This window comes from Lissotriton helveticus, chromosome 7 (genome assembly GCF_964261635.1).
Source record: "Lissotriton helveticus chromosome 7, aLisHel1.1, whole genome shotgun sequence".
In the NCBI taxonomy this organism is placed as follows: Eukaryota; Metazoa; Chordata; class Amphibia; order Caudata; family Salamandridae; genus Lissotriton; species Lissotriton helveticus.
The window spans coordinates 673,400,940-673,418,297 of record NC_136068.1 but is presented as its reverse complement, the minus strand read 5'-3'; the positions used below and the strand labels follow the sequence as shown (position 1 = coordinate 673,418,297).

The window sequence follows — 17,358 nt, the reverse complement described above, 5'->3', positions numbered from 1 at the left end:
CACTCACTCACCCATATAGTCACCCAGACACCCATACAGCCACTCACACAACCACTCACACACCCACTCACATAGCCACTTGCTCGCCTACACAGCTGCTCACACCCACTTATACACCCATACAGCCAATCACACACCAACTCACACATGGATACAGACAGGCACAGAGCCGTTCACATAATAGCTGTAAGAAGTTGTATCACTCAGTAGTACACCTAACTTTTGCAGTAGCTTAGTATATATGCTTAACAATGATAAACTCTTAGAAAATACTTACACTCACTGGATGATTTCATCATTGATGTCATTTAAGATGTCATCAGTGATGTGATTGACCACATCATGAGTGATGTTATATCTGAGGACATAAGCAATGCATTGCGGGGGCGTAAGTTCTAGTTAGCTCAGAATGTCACTGGTTTTGTACAAGTGAAATTAGAGCCTAACTATAACATTCCTGTAACCTTTGTTTTTTTTATTCAGTGAATGAATATAAGTCCCCTCTACATGTGCCCCTGCATCAGACAGGCAGCCGCATTCTGGATGATATTAAGTCAGTTAAAAAGATAGAGATATTTAGGAAACCCTTCGTAAACTTCCTTCTTATAATAAAGTCGGAGGAAGAACCATTTTGGTGCTTCAAAGTGCTATGAATGCAAGGAGGACACAGAGCAAACTGTGGCTGATAAAACAGCTTTTCTTCAAAAAAGGTTCCAAGATTCTTGCCGTGCTTCAGTGGCTGATATGACAAATCTAGCTATCTGGGCCACCGACATTCAGAATAAATAGTTGAGCCTCCTGGGATAAGAATTCTTACCTTAACCTGGTTAAGCTTCTGATGATTAATTTGCATTTAGGTATGGACGGTTTTGGAACTTCTCCAGAGTCAAAGAAAATTGCTCCTCTGTTTTGAGCATAAGTTGTGAGTAATCTACGTAGCAGACAGCAGCAAGGCAAAGATGTGATACGTTTCGCCGTGCGAGTGCGGAATAATATCTTTGGCCCCCCCCGTGGAAGATAAAAGAATGATGAACCGAAGAGTCTGTGGGGAAGCAAACGATTGTTCTGTCCACATTGAAGAAATAGTCTAGCCCGCCACATGCACGGCCTACCATTCCACCAGCTGGGATATTAAAATGGAGTGGGAGAGTGCATCCGGCTCGTGTCTATAGGACTCTCTCCAACCCTAGGACTGTCAGATTATAGTACAAGTACACCTGAACACAGGGCCACCTTTTAGCATGTACAAGCTGAGCCCCGGGCGCCGACATCCCGAGAGGGTGCTGGAGCTCCCTCCGGCAGTCTTTCTCCCACATAGGTCCAAAGAAAAGCTTGTTTAAACGCTTTTTAGGTCGAGCTTGGGCAGCACATGCTCTGCTCTGCTAGGCATGCTGTATTCGAGTATGTACTTGAATCCCCGCCCACTTCCCATCCATATTTGTCATTTTCTTGTGTCATTGTCCGTTGGTAATGCTGGCTTCTAATTCGTTATTAGGCTTGTTAGCCCCTCCTTAGCAGGGCACAAGTCCTAAAAAAAAAGTCGGGGGGGACTAACCTAGTTAATCAGTATGCAAGTGGCATCGCAGCGTGTGGCATCGCAGCATGCAACATCACGGCGCGTGACATCACAGTAACTGGCATCACAAGAAGTGATATCAGATCTTCAGCCCTCACATATAAGTTTAGCAGGTGTATCATGCGTACATTTGAGCACATTTTGAGTAGACTTGCAAACTCCTGATATAGGCAGAAAATTCATACTTATGTATGCTACATATAAAACAATGTTACCTTTTGTCAGTGTTAAGCTTTCTATAGCCATAGTGCTTTAAAAGAAATATTGATATTTAAATTATTACAACGCCTCCTCAAGGGCAATAAGCGTATATAAATGCAATTTATTTTGTGCAAATACTGGGAAAGATCAACATATCTGACGTTCTAACAGTGCTTGCAAATCTCCTAAACAGAGCCTGTACAAAGTGAAAAGCTGCCTCTCCTAAGTATGTGTGAAGTGCTAACAAGTTGCGAGGCTCTGTTTCCCCTCTGCTGCATTTGCATCAGGTGTGAGGCCAGTCTTGACTGCTGTCAACCAGAGAACTCCAAAACAAGGAGGCTTGATGAGCCCTGAGACACATCCTTTGTAATGGCCGAGTATCCCAGCAGGAGTCAGAAATAAGAGAGCCCCGTCCCCGCCTGCACGTTGTTGTGATCGAAAGCAGACAACAACGTGCAGGCGCTGCTGAACGTATCCCGTTGTTTGGAAATTACACCGGGACGAATTCAGCATCTTTTTTAGTGGGGCCCAACTTCTTGGCAGGGTGGACGGCAGCCACCCTGTAAAAGAAGTGGGGGAATCCGTCCACCTGCGTGGACCCCCGACTCGTGCTCTGCTCCTTAGTACCGCCTTGTCTTAATTTGTAACCTCCCATGAACACTGCTTCAGTTGTTGCATGGTATGTCTTATTTAATTTGTAAGCACTATTCGCTTTCATGAGTTACTCCTACTACAGACACAACATGCTTTCCTGCAACATTCAACACACCATGCGCGCTTACATTTTCCAAGCAGCCTGGGACAATGGCGGCCGCTTCTTTGAAGTTAAATAGGTTTTACAAGAGTTTGAGATATTGACATTGTAAATAACAATGCCTTTTATTTATTCGTTAATTATCAAAACAGATAAATAAAAGATGTTGTCAATTACAATGCCAGTAGCTTAAACTCTCGCAACTACGAGACCTATTGCACCGCAAATGCTTTTTCTGAAGGTTGCTGGCGGCCATGTAGCCTGCTTTTTGTGTGGTTTTCTTTTCATAGCGCTTCTTATCTTGCCCCCTCAACTTCCTTCTACTCTTTCAAATGTTCAATACATACAAAATTTAAGAGGAAGAGCGAGAAGGAACACCACATTTGGTTTTTCACAGGGCGCTCTCGGAGCAAAATCCAGCTCTGTCTGAACCCTGACCCCTGAAACACTTTGTGCTACAAATACTGGCATCAGTGCACCTCAGTTATGATGTGCATCCCCATGTCAAATCAAATGGCTCGTTACGCAGTTCTGCCAATGCATCTCGCTCCAGATCTGCAAGCAGCCATCTCCTGTGCCATTACCGGGACATTACACTGCTCTGTTAGAGCGCCTCCATCATGCAGTATCACCTTGTGTGCCGGTACCAGGGGGCAATGCACGCCGGCTTTGCCAGTGCATCTCGTGCCTGACCTCTAACATCCCCAGCTGACCCACTACTTGGTCCCACAAAAGCCGCACCGCCTGATCGTTATAGCATACATGCCAACATTTCAACTTCGATAAGAGGGAGAAATATGCGTGGGTGCAAAGACCTGAATAGCGCGTAACACGAAGCGGGTCAGGCGTAACACAAAATGGATTGCAGGAGTAACTGGGAGAGATGTTTTTTTACCATCTTCAAGAAATAACTTCTGTTTTATAGAAATAGGTCATACATACACCTGTAAGTAGAATGTAGCATGCTCTCTTCCAGGAAGAGAGTCATATGTATTAATTTCATCAATGCATGAAAAGTCTGCTGAAAGTACACTACCATCCATTACACAGGAGACAGGCACTGCAGAATGTGTGTGATCACACGTTATACAGAAGACATGCACTGCCAGAAGTGCATTACAACACATTATGCAGCAGGCAGACATTGCCAAAGGTGCACTACCACACATTATGCAGCAGACAGACATTGCCAACAGTGCACTACTACCACACATTATGCAGCAGTCAGTAATGAGGGTAGCATCAGTTCTTTGCATTGGGTTGCTGAAGAGAACCACTACGTCTCCTGGATACTCGGCATTATCTGAGGGGCCCCAGACTGATCTTGTCGGTAGGGATCAACCCACGGACTCTTCTACAAGATGGTCGGAACAGTACCAGTGTTGCGCTGAAACACCCCCAATAAAACCACCTATCCCAGCACAGTAGCATTTCTGTAGTTGATGCCCTTCCGAGCAGGTAGAGTACGCTAGCAGAAGGAAAAACAGTAAAGTCCCGAAGAACTGTTATTTTCTGTAATCAGGGCCAATGTCTTTAGTAACTTTTCTTTTACCGTGTTTTCCGTGATTGAAAGTTTCACCTGCATGCCCCAATGATTGTTTGAGAGGGAATGTTGCGACAGACTGCTTTGGGGCATGGGAAGGAAACAAATGTAGCTGCATCCTTTGTGCATAAGGAGCCCTATTTTTGTAAGGTACAAATGCGCCATTCCCAGTTTATCGCACAATCTGCATATTTAAGAAAAATCTACTCCTCGCTACTACTTTGTTTGTTTGTGCGCAGGTGTGTTCTTTTTGTGCGTTACCCAGGCTGGGGCAAAAAGCACCCACCTGAAGTGCTGTGACTCATCTCTCCGGTGTAATATTCGGAGGTGGTAGACTGGAAGAGCTACCAATGAGTCAACACAATGTTCACACGATCGTTCATTGACGTCAGAGTGACAACCACTGGTAAAATCCTACAAAAAACAGAAACAATACTAGGGCTGTGAACGTGCTACTTGTAATATTTTTCTGTTGGAAACATGGTATTTGTAATATTGTTTATAAGTTTTTTTTATTTCTCTGTTATTACTTAGCTCACATCTTATAATGTATCATTGGCACTTTATGTTAATATAAAGGTTTTTGATTGGTTATCATTATTAGTTTAACTTTGAAAGATGTAAAAAAGAGTTACAATTGTCAGGTTTGTTAACGATGCACCCTCATTTGTGAAGGAGGCCGCAGCCTGCAAGGGGTTAACCAGAGCCGGTACACAGCGGCCTGCCCTCGCCTCCCGTGCAACATCGGAAAACACAGAAACCTCCGCCGTAGCCTTCACACACTTCTCAATTAACAACATGAAGCAGGGGACGCCGCCGAGCCTTTTAGGACTCGGAGGCTGCAGGAAAATACATTTGTTTCTGGAGTTCTGAACCCTGGGCCCGCCCAAGCTCACTTCTATACCAATAGCTTTTGGCCTGGCTCAGGCAAGAATATATTCACAACTACGTGATGTGGGGAGGAAAACAAACGTGGAGAGCCAACGTAACTTTGAGCTCTCCGTTTAGCTCAACTTTGAGTTATATTAAGCACCAGAAGCAGTTCATTGTGTAATTCCTGTGGAATCGGGTTTCTGGATGCTTAAATCGGGAGGCGGGAGGCTAGCCTTGAAATCGGTAGTCTCCCTCTTGAATCGGGAGGGTTGGCATGTCTGGTTATAGTATGGTTCTGGCACACTGGAGTCACTCCGCTCATCCAGAGCACCTCAGTCTGCCCCAGCACTCTAGTTAATCTATTAGTGGGACGCACTCCTACAAGGCTTCCACAACCCTGCAATATTTTACGCACAATTTCTGCTGCCCAAACTCACAAATCGCAGTCCATAAAAGCAGTAGCATGCCCTATATTGTTCTGCGGCAATTTGTAGGACACCCACAGTGGCACCCACATCCACTAGTCTTACAGTGACACCACATTCTCCCACTCCCTTTCCTCCGTGTAACGGAATTCGCAGCACTCCTCTCCCAGTGCTGGGAGACGCACAGCGGGAGGTCTCTGGGTCCCTACTTAGGGGGTACGGCCCCCTCCCCCCGGCTCCCGAGAGGGTCCAGATTTAGAGCGCTGGCGGCAGGTCCCGGCGCGTCCCGTGACAAGTCTTGTGACTCTCGCCGGGCAGGAATGCCGGCGGATGCAGGACGGGCTCGGAGGAGAGCGCAGAAACACGCCGGTCTCCTAGCGACCGGCTCCGGAGCGCAGGATCCCATTGTTTCTTCCTTTTTTAGTCATCTCTAGCAGCGCCGCATCCTCCTGGTGTCGGAGGGGGACTTCCGAAGCGCTCTGGCCGCAGGGAAGCCTCAGACCAGGGCCAGAAGCAGAGGAATGGGCCTTTAGGGTTTGCTGTGTGACCCGCCAGTGTGTTTGGGGGCCCGGAACCTGTGCTGTGTTTTGGCGTAAGATGGTTTTGTGACAGTGTGTCTTTGGCAGCACACGATGTGGCAGTGCCAGGGTACACCTTCCCCCAGGCCCAGCAAAGTGTTGTGGGCCCTCAGTCCCTGGAACCTGCACGGAGGGGCGGTGACTGTCCACAGCCGGCAGCAACTAATGAAACATGAGTGGGAGAGGTGGTTGCAGATGTGTGTCCGATGAGACTCCGGGTGCCATCAAAACATGCAGGAGTCCAGCAGGGGGCGCCAATGATGCCCAGACGAAATCATGTCTGCATGAAAATGGTTTGCATCACAGTTAAAGGGTTGTTTAAAGGTCAGTGGGCCATTTGCCAGAGGAAACTTCCAGTGGCCGACTGGGCACCCCGCTGTGCTCGAGGGCAGTGGGAAAATGAGGGCAACGAGGAACAATTCTGATCTTCATGGTAAAGGCCCTGTTCAGGGCGATGGTGCGAGCCGGGCTGCTCAGCGCTGTGGCATACCGATTGCTTGCTGTTGTATTTTATTTTTATAGGGCCTGCCAACGTCATCATAAAAACGCGATGAAGTGCTAATAATCTGTTTTTAAAGGGAGGATCAATGATATGAGGGCTAGTGTTGGGAGGCCACGTGGAGCGACGAGGCAGGAGGTAGTCGTGTAAATCCTTTCTCCCTGGGCCTGATCTTTCATTGCTTTTTTCCGTTAAACTGCACTTGTTTCCCGAGTGCATGGGCAGCGACACTGAACTGCCGCACCCCTGGTGAACCGTAGCGCCCCCGGCTCTAGGGAGGGGAGACTCGACTATCTATGCCGACATGACTTGCAATAAGTCACACAGAGAGTGCTTTCCGAGCATCAGCATGGAGTCCTTTACCAAGCTCTAGCGGGGCGCCCGGGGCTACCATTGAGATCTTTTATTAGCCACAGCCTCAGGTTGTTGTCCTGTGATGTACTAATTCCTTTGCTGAAACTCTCGCCACTGGTGTCCACTATGTGCCTCCTTCAGGCAGGCCCAATATTACTGCCGCTCTCAAGGTCCATTGTTCCCAGTTAGATTCGGCACAACACTCAGCTTCACTGGGATGGAAACGGCTTCAGGCAAATTGGATTCAAGACGGGACCAGCCAGTGACTGGTGGTGAGCTGCGTGACACAGTAGGGCCTATGGTCGGTGTAATCTGAAACCTAAAGAAAATAATTTAAAGCAGATGGAAATAAAAAAAAATCTACTTTTGTTTTTAATTATTTAATGTAAATGAAGGATTTAAACCATAGACCTGGATTAGAACTCGCAGCCCGACCCAGTGTTCAGTGCATTGATTGTGTCTCGTCTGGACTATGGCAATGCTCTTTTATTGGACTTCCTGGAAAGCTGCTAGGCAAGCTGCAAGTAGCTATAAATGTTGCAGCTAGGCTGATCTTCAAGCTCCCAAGACGCGCATGGGCCACGCCTCTGTTGCAGCAGCTTCACTGGCTCCCCGTCAAACAGCGAGCCAGGTTCAAGGGCCTTTGCACCCCCCACAGAGCCCTTCATGGATATGTTCCAGTGTACATTAAGGAACGCCTGGGGAGATATGTCCCAGGACGTATCCACCGGTCAATCAATGCAGGCCGGCTGGTCGTGCACGGTTCAACTCAACGACTAAAGGGGGTCGAGCCTTCTCTGTTTCGATCCCGCAGTTGTGGAACAAGCTACCAAAAAGCCTACTTAAGGAAACAGCCCTTCTCCCAGTCAGAATAAAAACTGAAGACACAACACATGCTTTGACCAGGGTACTAACTGCCACTGGGTGGGGGGTCCATAGCTACTGCGGAGAAGTGTGGCTCAATGGTTAGAGCGGCAGACCCTGATGCAGAGGTCTGGCCTGGGACCAGGGTTCAATTCCTGCCTCGGCGGGTCTTGGGCCCAATTTCCCCGGACCTGATAATTCTCGCCTCGATGCCTATTCTAATCATGGGTCCCACTCTGCAACTCAGGGCAATAACTTGCTTAATCTCCACAACAGCGCTAGGATGCCTGGCTTCACCTTGGGGGTGCCCGGGAGTGGGCACTTCACAGGGAAAGGCCAGGAAGGGTTCCACAGCGGTATGTGTACAGCGCCTTGAGACCCCTTCGGGGGTGATACGTGCGCTATATAAGCACTACATTTACATTTACTCTCTCTTAGTGCTAAGAGACCTGCCGGTGATTATTGTAGTGTATTAAATTGTAATTCCATTTCTATATGCACTCTATAAATTCCAATTAACATTCACGTTTCATCACGGCTCACTAGATGGTAATTTTCAGCACATCAGAAGGTATGGCGTCCACCTTTACACTTGCTTTCCCACTGTTGCTGTTCCCATACACATCCCAGTTCTTAATGGAATTATGTGTTTGTGTCTTCAACACGTGTATTGGGACTGGGAGGGAAACTAATGCCGTCATTTGCCAGCAGGGCCTCTGAATTTAAGACTAATCGCCCGCTCTAAATAAAGCCATTCTCAGTCTGTTAATTCTTGTAGATGTGCCAGTGCTCCATCCCTCTGCCCCCAAGTTTCTGCGTTGTAAACATATTAATGTTTTACTGCTTCTCAGGACTGCCTGCAGAGCGCCTTTAGCCTTCTGGAATCTTGGCCTCCTAATTTGACACAATGCAGACATCTGACCCCCTAGAACAGGACAGCCCTCCGGATTAGGTCTGCCCAGTAAAATAAAGTGGCGAATGCAGCTGCGCTTAGTTACGCGTCTCCCTACACAAGGCCTTAATACATAGGTGACTTGCTTGAAAGTTATGCAGTGGGGTATATATGTGTCTAAGATCTTGTTTTTGAAGGGGCACTTCAACACCAGCCTCTGCTGTGCCTCGTGCGTGGTATCTGCATACTTTGCACTTGAGGGAATGTAGTCTGCGCGGCTACTTCCTTATTTAACTTTTTTTGTTGTTGTAAACTTCTAATTTTTTTCCCTACCAATAGCAAATTAATTGTATTCCAGCTTGTGCGTCTAGTTGCTTTTTCCTGTAAGATGCTCACTGGAGCTTTAGCGCCTGGTTGCCTTGTCCTATAAGATGCATGCCAGAGCTAGAGGGCCTGGTTTTCTTGTCCTTTGAGCTGCTCGCCAGGGCTCCTACACTAGGTTGCCTTGTCCTATAAGATGAGCCTTGTCGTATAAGGAGCTTGAGTGCCTGGTTGCTTTGTCCAATAAGAGCACTCTGAGGCTATTATACCCGATTGCCTTGTCCTATAAGATGCATTGTGGAGCTAGAGAACCTGGTTGCTTTGTCCTATCAGATTCACGCTGGAGCTTAAGTGTCTGGTTGTCTTTTTCGCCGGGATGCATGCTGAAGCTCTTGTACCTGGTTGCCTTGTCTGATAAAATGCATACTGGAGCTTGAGCACATGGTTGCCTTGTTGTATAAGATGCACGCCGGAGTGTGAGAGCCTGGTTGCATTGATCTAAGAGATGCACGGTTGAGCGCCTGATTGCCTTATTCTAGAAGATGCATGCCGGAGCTTGAGCGGCTGGTTGTCTTGTTAAATCGATACTTGTATAGCACACTACTCACCCACAAGGGTCTCAAGGCGCTTGTACAAATACCGCTGTGGAACCCATCCTGGCTTTCCACTCCTGGGCACCACCAAGGTGGAGGCCAGGCATCCATAGCGTTGTGGGGGCCGTTGTGGAGATTAAGCAAGCTATTGCCCAGAGTTGCAGAGTGGGACTCCATGATTGGAATAGGCGACGAGAATTATCAGGTCCGTGGAATTTTTGAGCCCAAGACCCGCCGAGGCGGGGAATTGAACCCTGGTCCCGGGCTAGACCTCTGCATCAGGGTCTGCCGCTCTAACCATTGAGCCACACTTCTCCACTTGTTCTATAAGATGCACGCTGGAGCTTGAGGGCCTGCTTGCTTTGTCTTATAAGATGCTTGCTGGAGCTTGGGTGCCTTGTTCTCTGGGCTGCATGCAGAAGCTCTTATATCTGGTTGCCTTGTCCTATAAGATGCATATTGGAGTTTGAGCACCTGGTTGCTTTGTTGTGTAAGATGCACGCTGGAGCTTGAGAGCCTTGTTGCCTTGTATAAGATGCACGTCGGAGTCTGAGTTCCTCATTGGCTTGTTCTGTAAGATGCACGCCGGAGCTTGAGCACCTGGGTATGTTGTCCATAAAAGACACACGCCAGAGCTTGAGTGCCTGGCTGCCTTGTCCTAAAAGATGCACGCTGGAGCTTGAGTGCCTGGCTGCCTTGTCCTAAAAGATGCACGCTGGAGCTTGAGCACCTGTTTGCTTTGTCCTATTAGATACACACCGAAGCTTTGAGCGCCTGGTTACTTTGTCGTTTGAGCTGCTCACCAAAGCTCTTTATACCTGGTTGCCTTGTCCAATAAGATGCACGCTGGAGCTTGAGCGCCTGGTTACCATGTTCCATTTTATGCGAGCTGGAACTCCTGTGCATGGCTGACTTGATTGCTTTGTTAAAAGCCGGATCTTCCATATAGATTGAGTTGTAGTGTGGCCATGCTTTGGTGTTCTGCCCAAGGCCCAGAGAGATGTTCTGAAGTTCTGGAGAGGCTTGACACTTGATTGCCTTTGGGTATGATATTGCTGTGTTGGCTTTGTTTGATTGTAGCTGGGGTGGCGCTAGTCATCCTGGCTGTGTGACCTTCATCCTCCTTGTACAAAGCCATGAAGCCATACCACAGTAACCAGCTCTTCTCATAGGACTCAGTTCCAGTAATTTCCTCCACCAGTGCTGTCAGCACACCGCCACCTTGTTGTCTGAAACTTCTCCCTTTCTTTATCTTTGCCCCCCCTTCTACACCTACACTACTAAATGCACACATTTAGTAGGTATGCTTCAATTTACACACAAGACCTTCTTTTCCCTCCATTCTGCGAACCCCACATCCGAGCTTTATATAAACACTTACAAAATGGATCTGGTTAAATAGTCTGGCTTTTCTCGCTATTTCAACTTGTTTTACGCTTTTCGTTTTCCCTTCATTCTCAAAATGGTGTCCACGTGCCACCTCTTTTGACTTTGATTCCTTTTCACTGGTTCTAGAGTTTGTGGGCAGTGCGGGAAAGTTTTAGAGACGGGTCTGCCTGTTTTCACTAGTCCAGAATGCTGTGCACTGTTGCCTGCAAAGCCTGGCCAAGACTTAATTAGTTTCCTTTCATTTCCAGCGATCAAAGCCTGCCTACCCTAGATGTGGTGTGAAGTTTGATGCCAGGTGCTGTTTTAATGGTATTGCAGCATTTATATAATGCGTACTACACGTATGTGTGGGGCGCTTGTCTACTTGGGTTGCACTTTACACCTTTTAGCGTGTGTAAGTGGAAGAGTGTTTTCTTTGTTTCGATCCTGTGTGGGAAGTGTTTTCATGTCGTGCATGATGATCACCAAGGTGCGGTTATCGTTTTATGGAATGAAGCGCTTATCAATGTGATAGCTGAAAACGTGTGAGAGAGAGGCGGGCAGTTTGTTTTCTTCCAGTAAACCAGAAGCTTTGAGCAGCTCTGCAATTGCATTTATGGATTTATGTTTATGATCATAGTCCACTTGGCTGGTTACTTTACTAGATGTCCATTCTGAGATAGGTTTATGGTCCTTTGTCGGCATGATTGGAGTGAGAAAAGTTAGTGAGATCTGCTAGTATACATATAATTCAATTTCTGATTTGTTATTGTGAGATGTCAAGAAGTGGTGATGGTATGTACCTTGTCGGAACCTGAGGTGGTAGACTGAATAAAAGTCCATCTTTTGGCCGACGGCATGTGATCAATCTCTTCAGTTATTCCCTGCCTGTTCAGTTGGCGATGGGTGGTTTATTGGTGTGGACTGGTGCACTACTGAGTGATGGATATGGCCATAGTAGTTTTGATGCATGCAAGTGTAAAAGTGTCCCGCATTATACAATAATTATCATGTAGCCTTTATGAACTCCATTCGACTGCCCAACCGCTGCATGTTATGCTATTATTGGGTGCCAGGAAGGTTACATATTGTATTGTAATTGCATTTATTTAGTGCATACTACCCCATATGAGGCATAAAAGTGCTATAGGCCGGGCAGCAAGCTGCTCTGGTGTCCAAGGTTAGTGGTTAATCAAGTGGTTATTGGAATTAGTCTTGTGGTCTCAAGAAAACAATTCCATGCATTTACTCCAGTTTCTTTTTGGTGGTTTAAATTAACAGAGGTTAGGTGTCATCATTAGAGGGGGAGGGTATGTGAGTTCATGCAGATGGTTGGTGGGATTAACAGGTGAGAGAGGAGGTTTGTTATTGCTGGGTTGCAGGTATGACTTTCAGTGAACTAGAGGTTGTGATTTTTGCAAATTTGGAATGAACGGAGGGCAATTGGTAGACATACAATGATAAAGATAATGTGATTTTAAAGTAAGAAAGGTTGCAAGAGATTTTCATGCAGTGTTTTAGGAATACAGAAGAGGCAATTTTGAGATTGCATGCAATCAGAAAATGCAAAACTGTAGAAATAAGATTCAAGTTAACTACCCAGAAGTGGAATATGTTTAATAAAGCATGTAAAAAACAACAACAGTGATCATGAGAATGAGTGGTGAAGACCAGCGGTGTCAAACTATTACTCAGGGCTCGAGTCGGGGTACCACGCGGGTGGACGGCGTCCCCCCACTTATTTTACCAGGTGGACGCCGCCCCCCCTGCCAAACAGCTGGACTTCACTCTTTGGCCTCTCTGGGACAAGGAGCTCGGAGCTCACAGCACGCTGCTGACTTCTCAGATGCAATCGCATCTAAGGGGGGAGCGAGGGGAGGCAATGAGCCCGATGGTGCAAGCCACCTTTTCGTGACGTCACTTCCGGTGACAGCGTCCTCCCACTTCTTTTTTTAGGACTTGTACCCTGCTATTACTGCATTAGAAATGGGATCCCACAAGACCACACATATGTTACATAGCACAGTGTAACCAAATAAAACTGTTGCCTCGACCTACGCTTGGAATGGGCCGACGTTAGTCTGCGCAGGAGGCATTTGAGGCCATGGGGATTACTGCTCTGCTTACAAACATCGAGGTGAACAGGAGAAGTTTCCAGGGCATCTGTGCCTGTCACACAGGACAGGCACAGCAGTCTCATAATGTCTAGTAAGGGTTCCAAGACAGCTCACATTCATGTCAGTTAAGTGGAAATTGAACATCCTTTGAAAACTAGGACTTTTTGAAGGTTACAGTTTACATGTTCCAGCCTTCACTAGTGCCTCAGGACTTCTTTGGCTTGTTTTCCAATTGAGTTTCTTGCTGGTCAAGAACAGTAATAGTTCGAGAGCCCTGGGAACCACATGGATAGGACTGCCCGGGGAACTTTACATTGCTGTGCATTGGGACGAACGGCTTGCATTTAGAAAATTCTTTTGTTGGTGGATCCCTACTGGTTGTGGCCACTTTCCAAGTACATAATGTGTACTCAAGGGCCAAGGTGACCATGAGTTGTAGATCACAAACTGGAGAGTCTTCAAACATTCCCACGGTGCACTGGACAGTGGTAAATAGTAGCAATGGAATGAGCCCAATGTCAGCAATGCAGAAGGTGTGTTCTCTGGCACAGAGGGTGTGTGTTTGTCTGTGTATTGGGGAGGGGTGTTGAAAGGCTTCTTGTCGGTGTTAAGTAAGTGCACCTGGTTGTTTACCGGCACGTTTTCACCATCCTCTCTCTCCGAATCTGCGTTTTCTGTGCATCTCCTGCTGATCCTCGCCAGATCTATGGTTCAGTTTCTAGGTTCAGGCAGGCATTCGTCCTAGGACTGGTCACCAACAGCTGCCGTGTATTGGGGAAGGTGTGGGTCTGGGAGTACATTTATCGAGTTCAAAGCTCTGAAGCAATTATTTCAGCGCCGGGTTGAAGTGTTAGGGTTGCAACCTCACTATATGTCATAGTGCCACCATGTTTGCAGCCCTGTCAATTTCAGTTACGTGTCATTGTCATCAGGAGGGTTACGTTGTCAAGAATGGAAACCAACCACCTTGAAGACATGGTGCATGTTGGCAACCCTAGAGTGAAGGACGTGATGACGGGGGTATATATTGGACCATCAATAAAGGCCTTTCAATTTTCAGTGTTTCAACATACGTATACATGTAACTCCTCGCCTCAGTGTGTATAAGAATTTGAAAACCTCTCCACTGTGGTATTGGCAGAGCACTTGTCATTGTGATACGTCGATCTGTTAACATTTTCCTTCGGCTATTACTTTATTCAAAACTGCATGTATGTAATGGGATTTTTAAAGTGTAAACCCAACTGTTGAACACCGGAGCACTGCACAGGGGCGTGAGCCCTAGATGCAAATCAGGATAGCTTACAATAAGGCCTCTTTGTCACGTTTTTAGAACATTTTAAACTTTCCTTGTATTTCTTTACAGCTTGCTTGTTTGAAGCTTTCTTGCTCTTTCATGTTGGTCCACCCTGCTAATTAAAAGGCTGACCGTTTAGTGGTTGAAGCCGATTGGTTTAATATGGTACATAAAACACTTGATACTTAGGACTGACTGGACACTGTTCCCCAGTTCCTCTTTTTGGAAGCATTCCGGCATCAATGAGCCTCTGACATACGCACCCATCTGTCCGCATGGTTGGAAATATGACAGATGCATTATTATATGTTGGCTAATTTGAAATGGTGCTTCTAAAACAAGATTGCATGTTAGCTCTGAAGTAGTATGTGTTGACTCGTTACTCATTTATTAAACTAAAAGATGAAAGACTGATTTGGCACCGCCGGTATTTAAACATTCGCCGTGCTGGTTACACCAGAGATGTCCCACGTAGATACAGCGAGGTCAGCTCCATGCTAGATTTTCAGGATAATCAATGACTGTGTGAATGAGTTCTAGTTAAGCTATTGCATTGATATTTATCTTCTGTGGATTACCTGGAAATCTGACCTTTTTAGACTTGCTCTGTACACCGCTGGCTGCATGCAGGACTTTGCAACTGGCCCTCAACCAACTGATAAGGTTACCAGAAGAAACCATTTTAGTATTCAGTTCTACATATAATTGTAATATTGACCTTTAATGCAACCGGTTCAGTCGAGGTGAACCTGGACCCCAACCTCCAAAATACATTTAGCTGTTAACATCTAGCCAAGGAATGGGAGGTAGTGTTCTTAGCCAGTTCCCAACTATACCCAGTAAGCTGTTATACCAGTGTTTGATGTTCTTCCTCTCACCTCTTTTGTTTCCCCTTCATGGCAGCCCCCTGTTATGTTTTTCAAAGGTTGCAATACTTGGAAACTCGCAGGCTATTGTAAACAATTTAAATGTAGCTACCTTGCTTGTAACTTTATTTTGTATACTTATTCTGAAATACTGACACTTTTTCAGGAAGATGTACACCAATCAAAATTATTTCAGTGTCCATGATGTCAGTTGGAAATCAAAGGTGGGAAACAACCAATTTATTGACAGGCCCCCATGCACAATCCTACGGTATGTGTGCCCCGGCTGCCCCCACTATAAAAATCTCCCTTCCTCTGTTCATCGGTAGAGGGATTATGAGGAAGGTATCCACAAGATGGTGCAACTTCTTCAGGCTCCCCCTACCGAACTACACAAGGTGTATGCTAAAAATAATGTAGAGCAGGTGTCCTGCCACCCACCTCCACCACCAGCCAAAGAGTAAAAGAAAAATGGTGCATTGTGCCCTGCCCCCCTTACTCACCACACTTACAAGGTTTGAAAATGCTCATTGGTGATGGCTTCGCTTATATTTTCTAGCTAAGGGGAACCATTCCAGTAGGGTCACTATGACTCCATGCCAAATGTGCACCTTGGTTGCAGGCAGGAGCGGTGGTGTTGGGTGGGTGGGGAGTCGACAGAAGACGACGATGCTAAATGAAATTGAAAAAAAAAGAAAACCACTTACTTGCACTCGTGGGCAATACGATGAGTGCAAGGTAAGTGTTTTTTTTTTTAAATGTCATTTTACATCGTCTGTTGACACCCCCCTTGAGGCCGCTCCTGGTTGCAGACCTAGACTTTCATGTTCCACAGGAGTAGATTCTGTAAGTTACAGCCTTGGTTTACTCAATTTTAACACAAAAGCATTGATGTGTAAATAGAGAGCCAGGTCTACAAACACTGTAACGTGGATTCATGCGGTAACCCAAGACACTGCTCAAGTCTTCATTTCCAGGTAGAAAACCTCCAAAGCATTTTGGTTGATTGATCATACCAGCTGGGGTTATGTCCCTGCTACATAGAGCTCAAGCTGTCAGGAGGCAGAGCTGTTGTCTCCAATATATTTTATAAACTTATCATGGGCTTTGGGTCAGCCACCTAATCATGACAGACCCCTCCTCGTGATTGTATGGATGTGTTGTCTATCAGCTGTCTGCTTTTTAATCAATGGCCTTCATAAACTTCCTGTGTATGTCCAGCCTCGAAACATGTTGGTCTCACAGTGTTCTGATTGGATGAGTCATGTCCTCCCACTGCTGACTTGAGGGGACTCTTTTGTTTTCTTACTGTCTCCTTTACTTGCTCATCTTCCCTGCCCACACTTTTTCACAAGGGCCTGGCAGCTGCAAAGTGTTCAATTGCTTTAAAAAAAATAATCATTTATCGTTCTGGCATGGCCATCTGCCCTGTTAGAATGATTAATTAAAAATGATAAAATGATCGGCATGCTTCATAATGCATGTGCATTTTTGCCAGATTGCTATCAATGCGTGCCATGATGATGGCGTGTTTGTGAAATTTCGAATAAAAAAGCATTGGAAAATCCAGGAGCTAGGCCTTTTAAAGCTGAGATCTCTTGACTTGGCCAATACTTATTTTGTAACGTGAGCTAGAATTTCTGCATATTTGCATTACATACTGATAGAAAACCAAATGGACGTGTGTTTTCAGTCTATATTGGAACAATTATGTTGATTGCAGTTCGTTCTGCTGGTGCTTGGAAATGTTTAAGTAAAGATAGAAATACATTAGTGTACCTTTTATATGTGGAGGTGGGAGGAAAGTAGCTGCACTGAAGGGAAATTGCCCTTGATCTTCAGAGCAGGGGCGAGGCATGTTGGAAAAACTTACCAGGGGGCTCATTTGCCACAGATTGGGCTTTGCTTCCCGGGAGGATTCTTGCACAGCAAGTGTCTAAGGGACTGCTCAATGGCCAGCACTATGGCTGGCCTACAAGAGCGCCACGATCAGGCCTTGTAATAAAAAATAAAAAACTCAAGTCTGTGGCTGTAACCTGTGAAGTAATAATCACTTTGGAGAAATTCACAATATCTGGGCATAAATCCAAGGAGGTGGCAACATCTATTTAGAACCTTGAGATTAAAGATACACTCCTATGGACGAATAAAGCCAAGGAAGGGAGCCCAACTCATGGAGCACTTCTACATTGGGGATTTATGCTAAAGGTGGTGCAAACCTTGATAATATATGAAAT

General features: G+C 46.1%; 1 protein-coding gene across 1 annotated transcript in view; it reads left to right on the top strand.

The window, feature by feature from the left end:
* PPARGC1B (PPARG coactivator 1 beta) overlaps positions 1-17,358 on the top strand; it is a 146,441-nt gene that overhangs the window by 25,742 nt on the left and 103,341 nt on the right. The window lies entirely within an intron of this gene.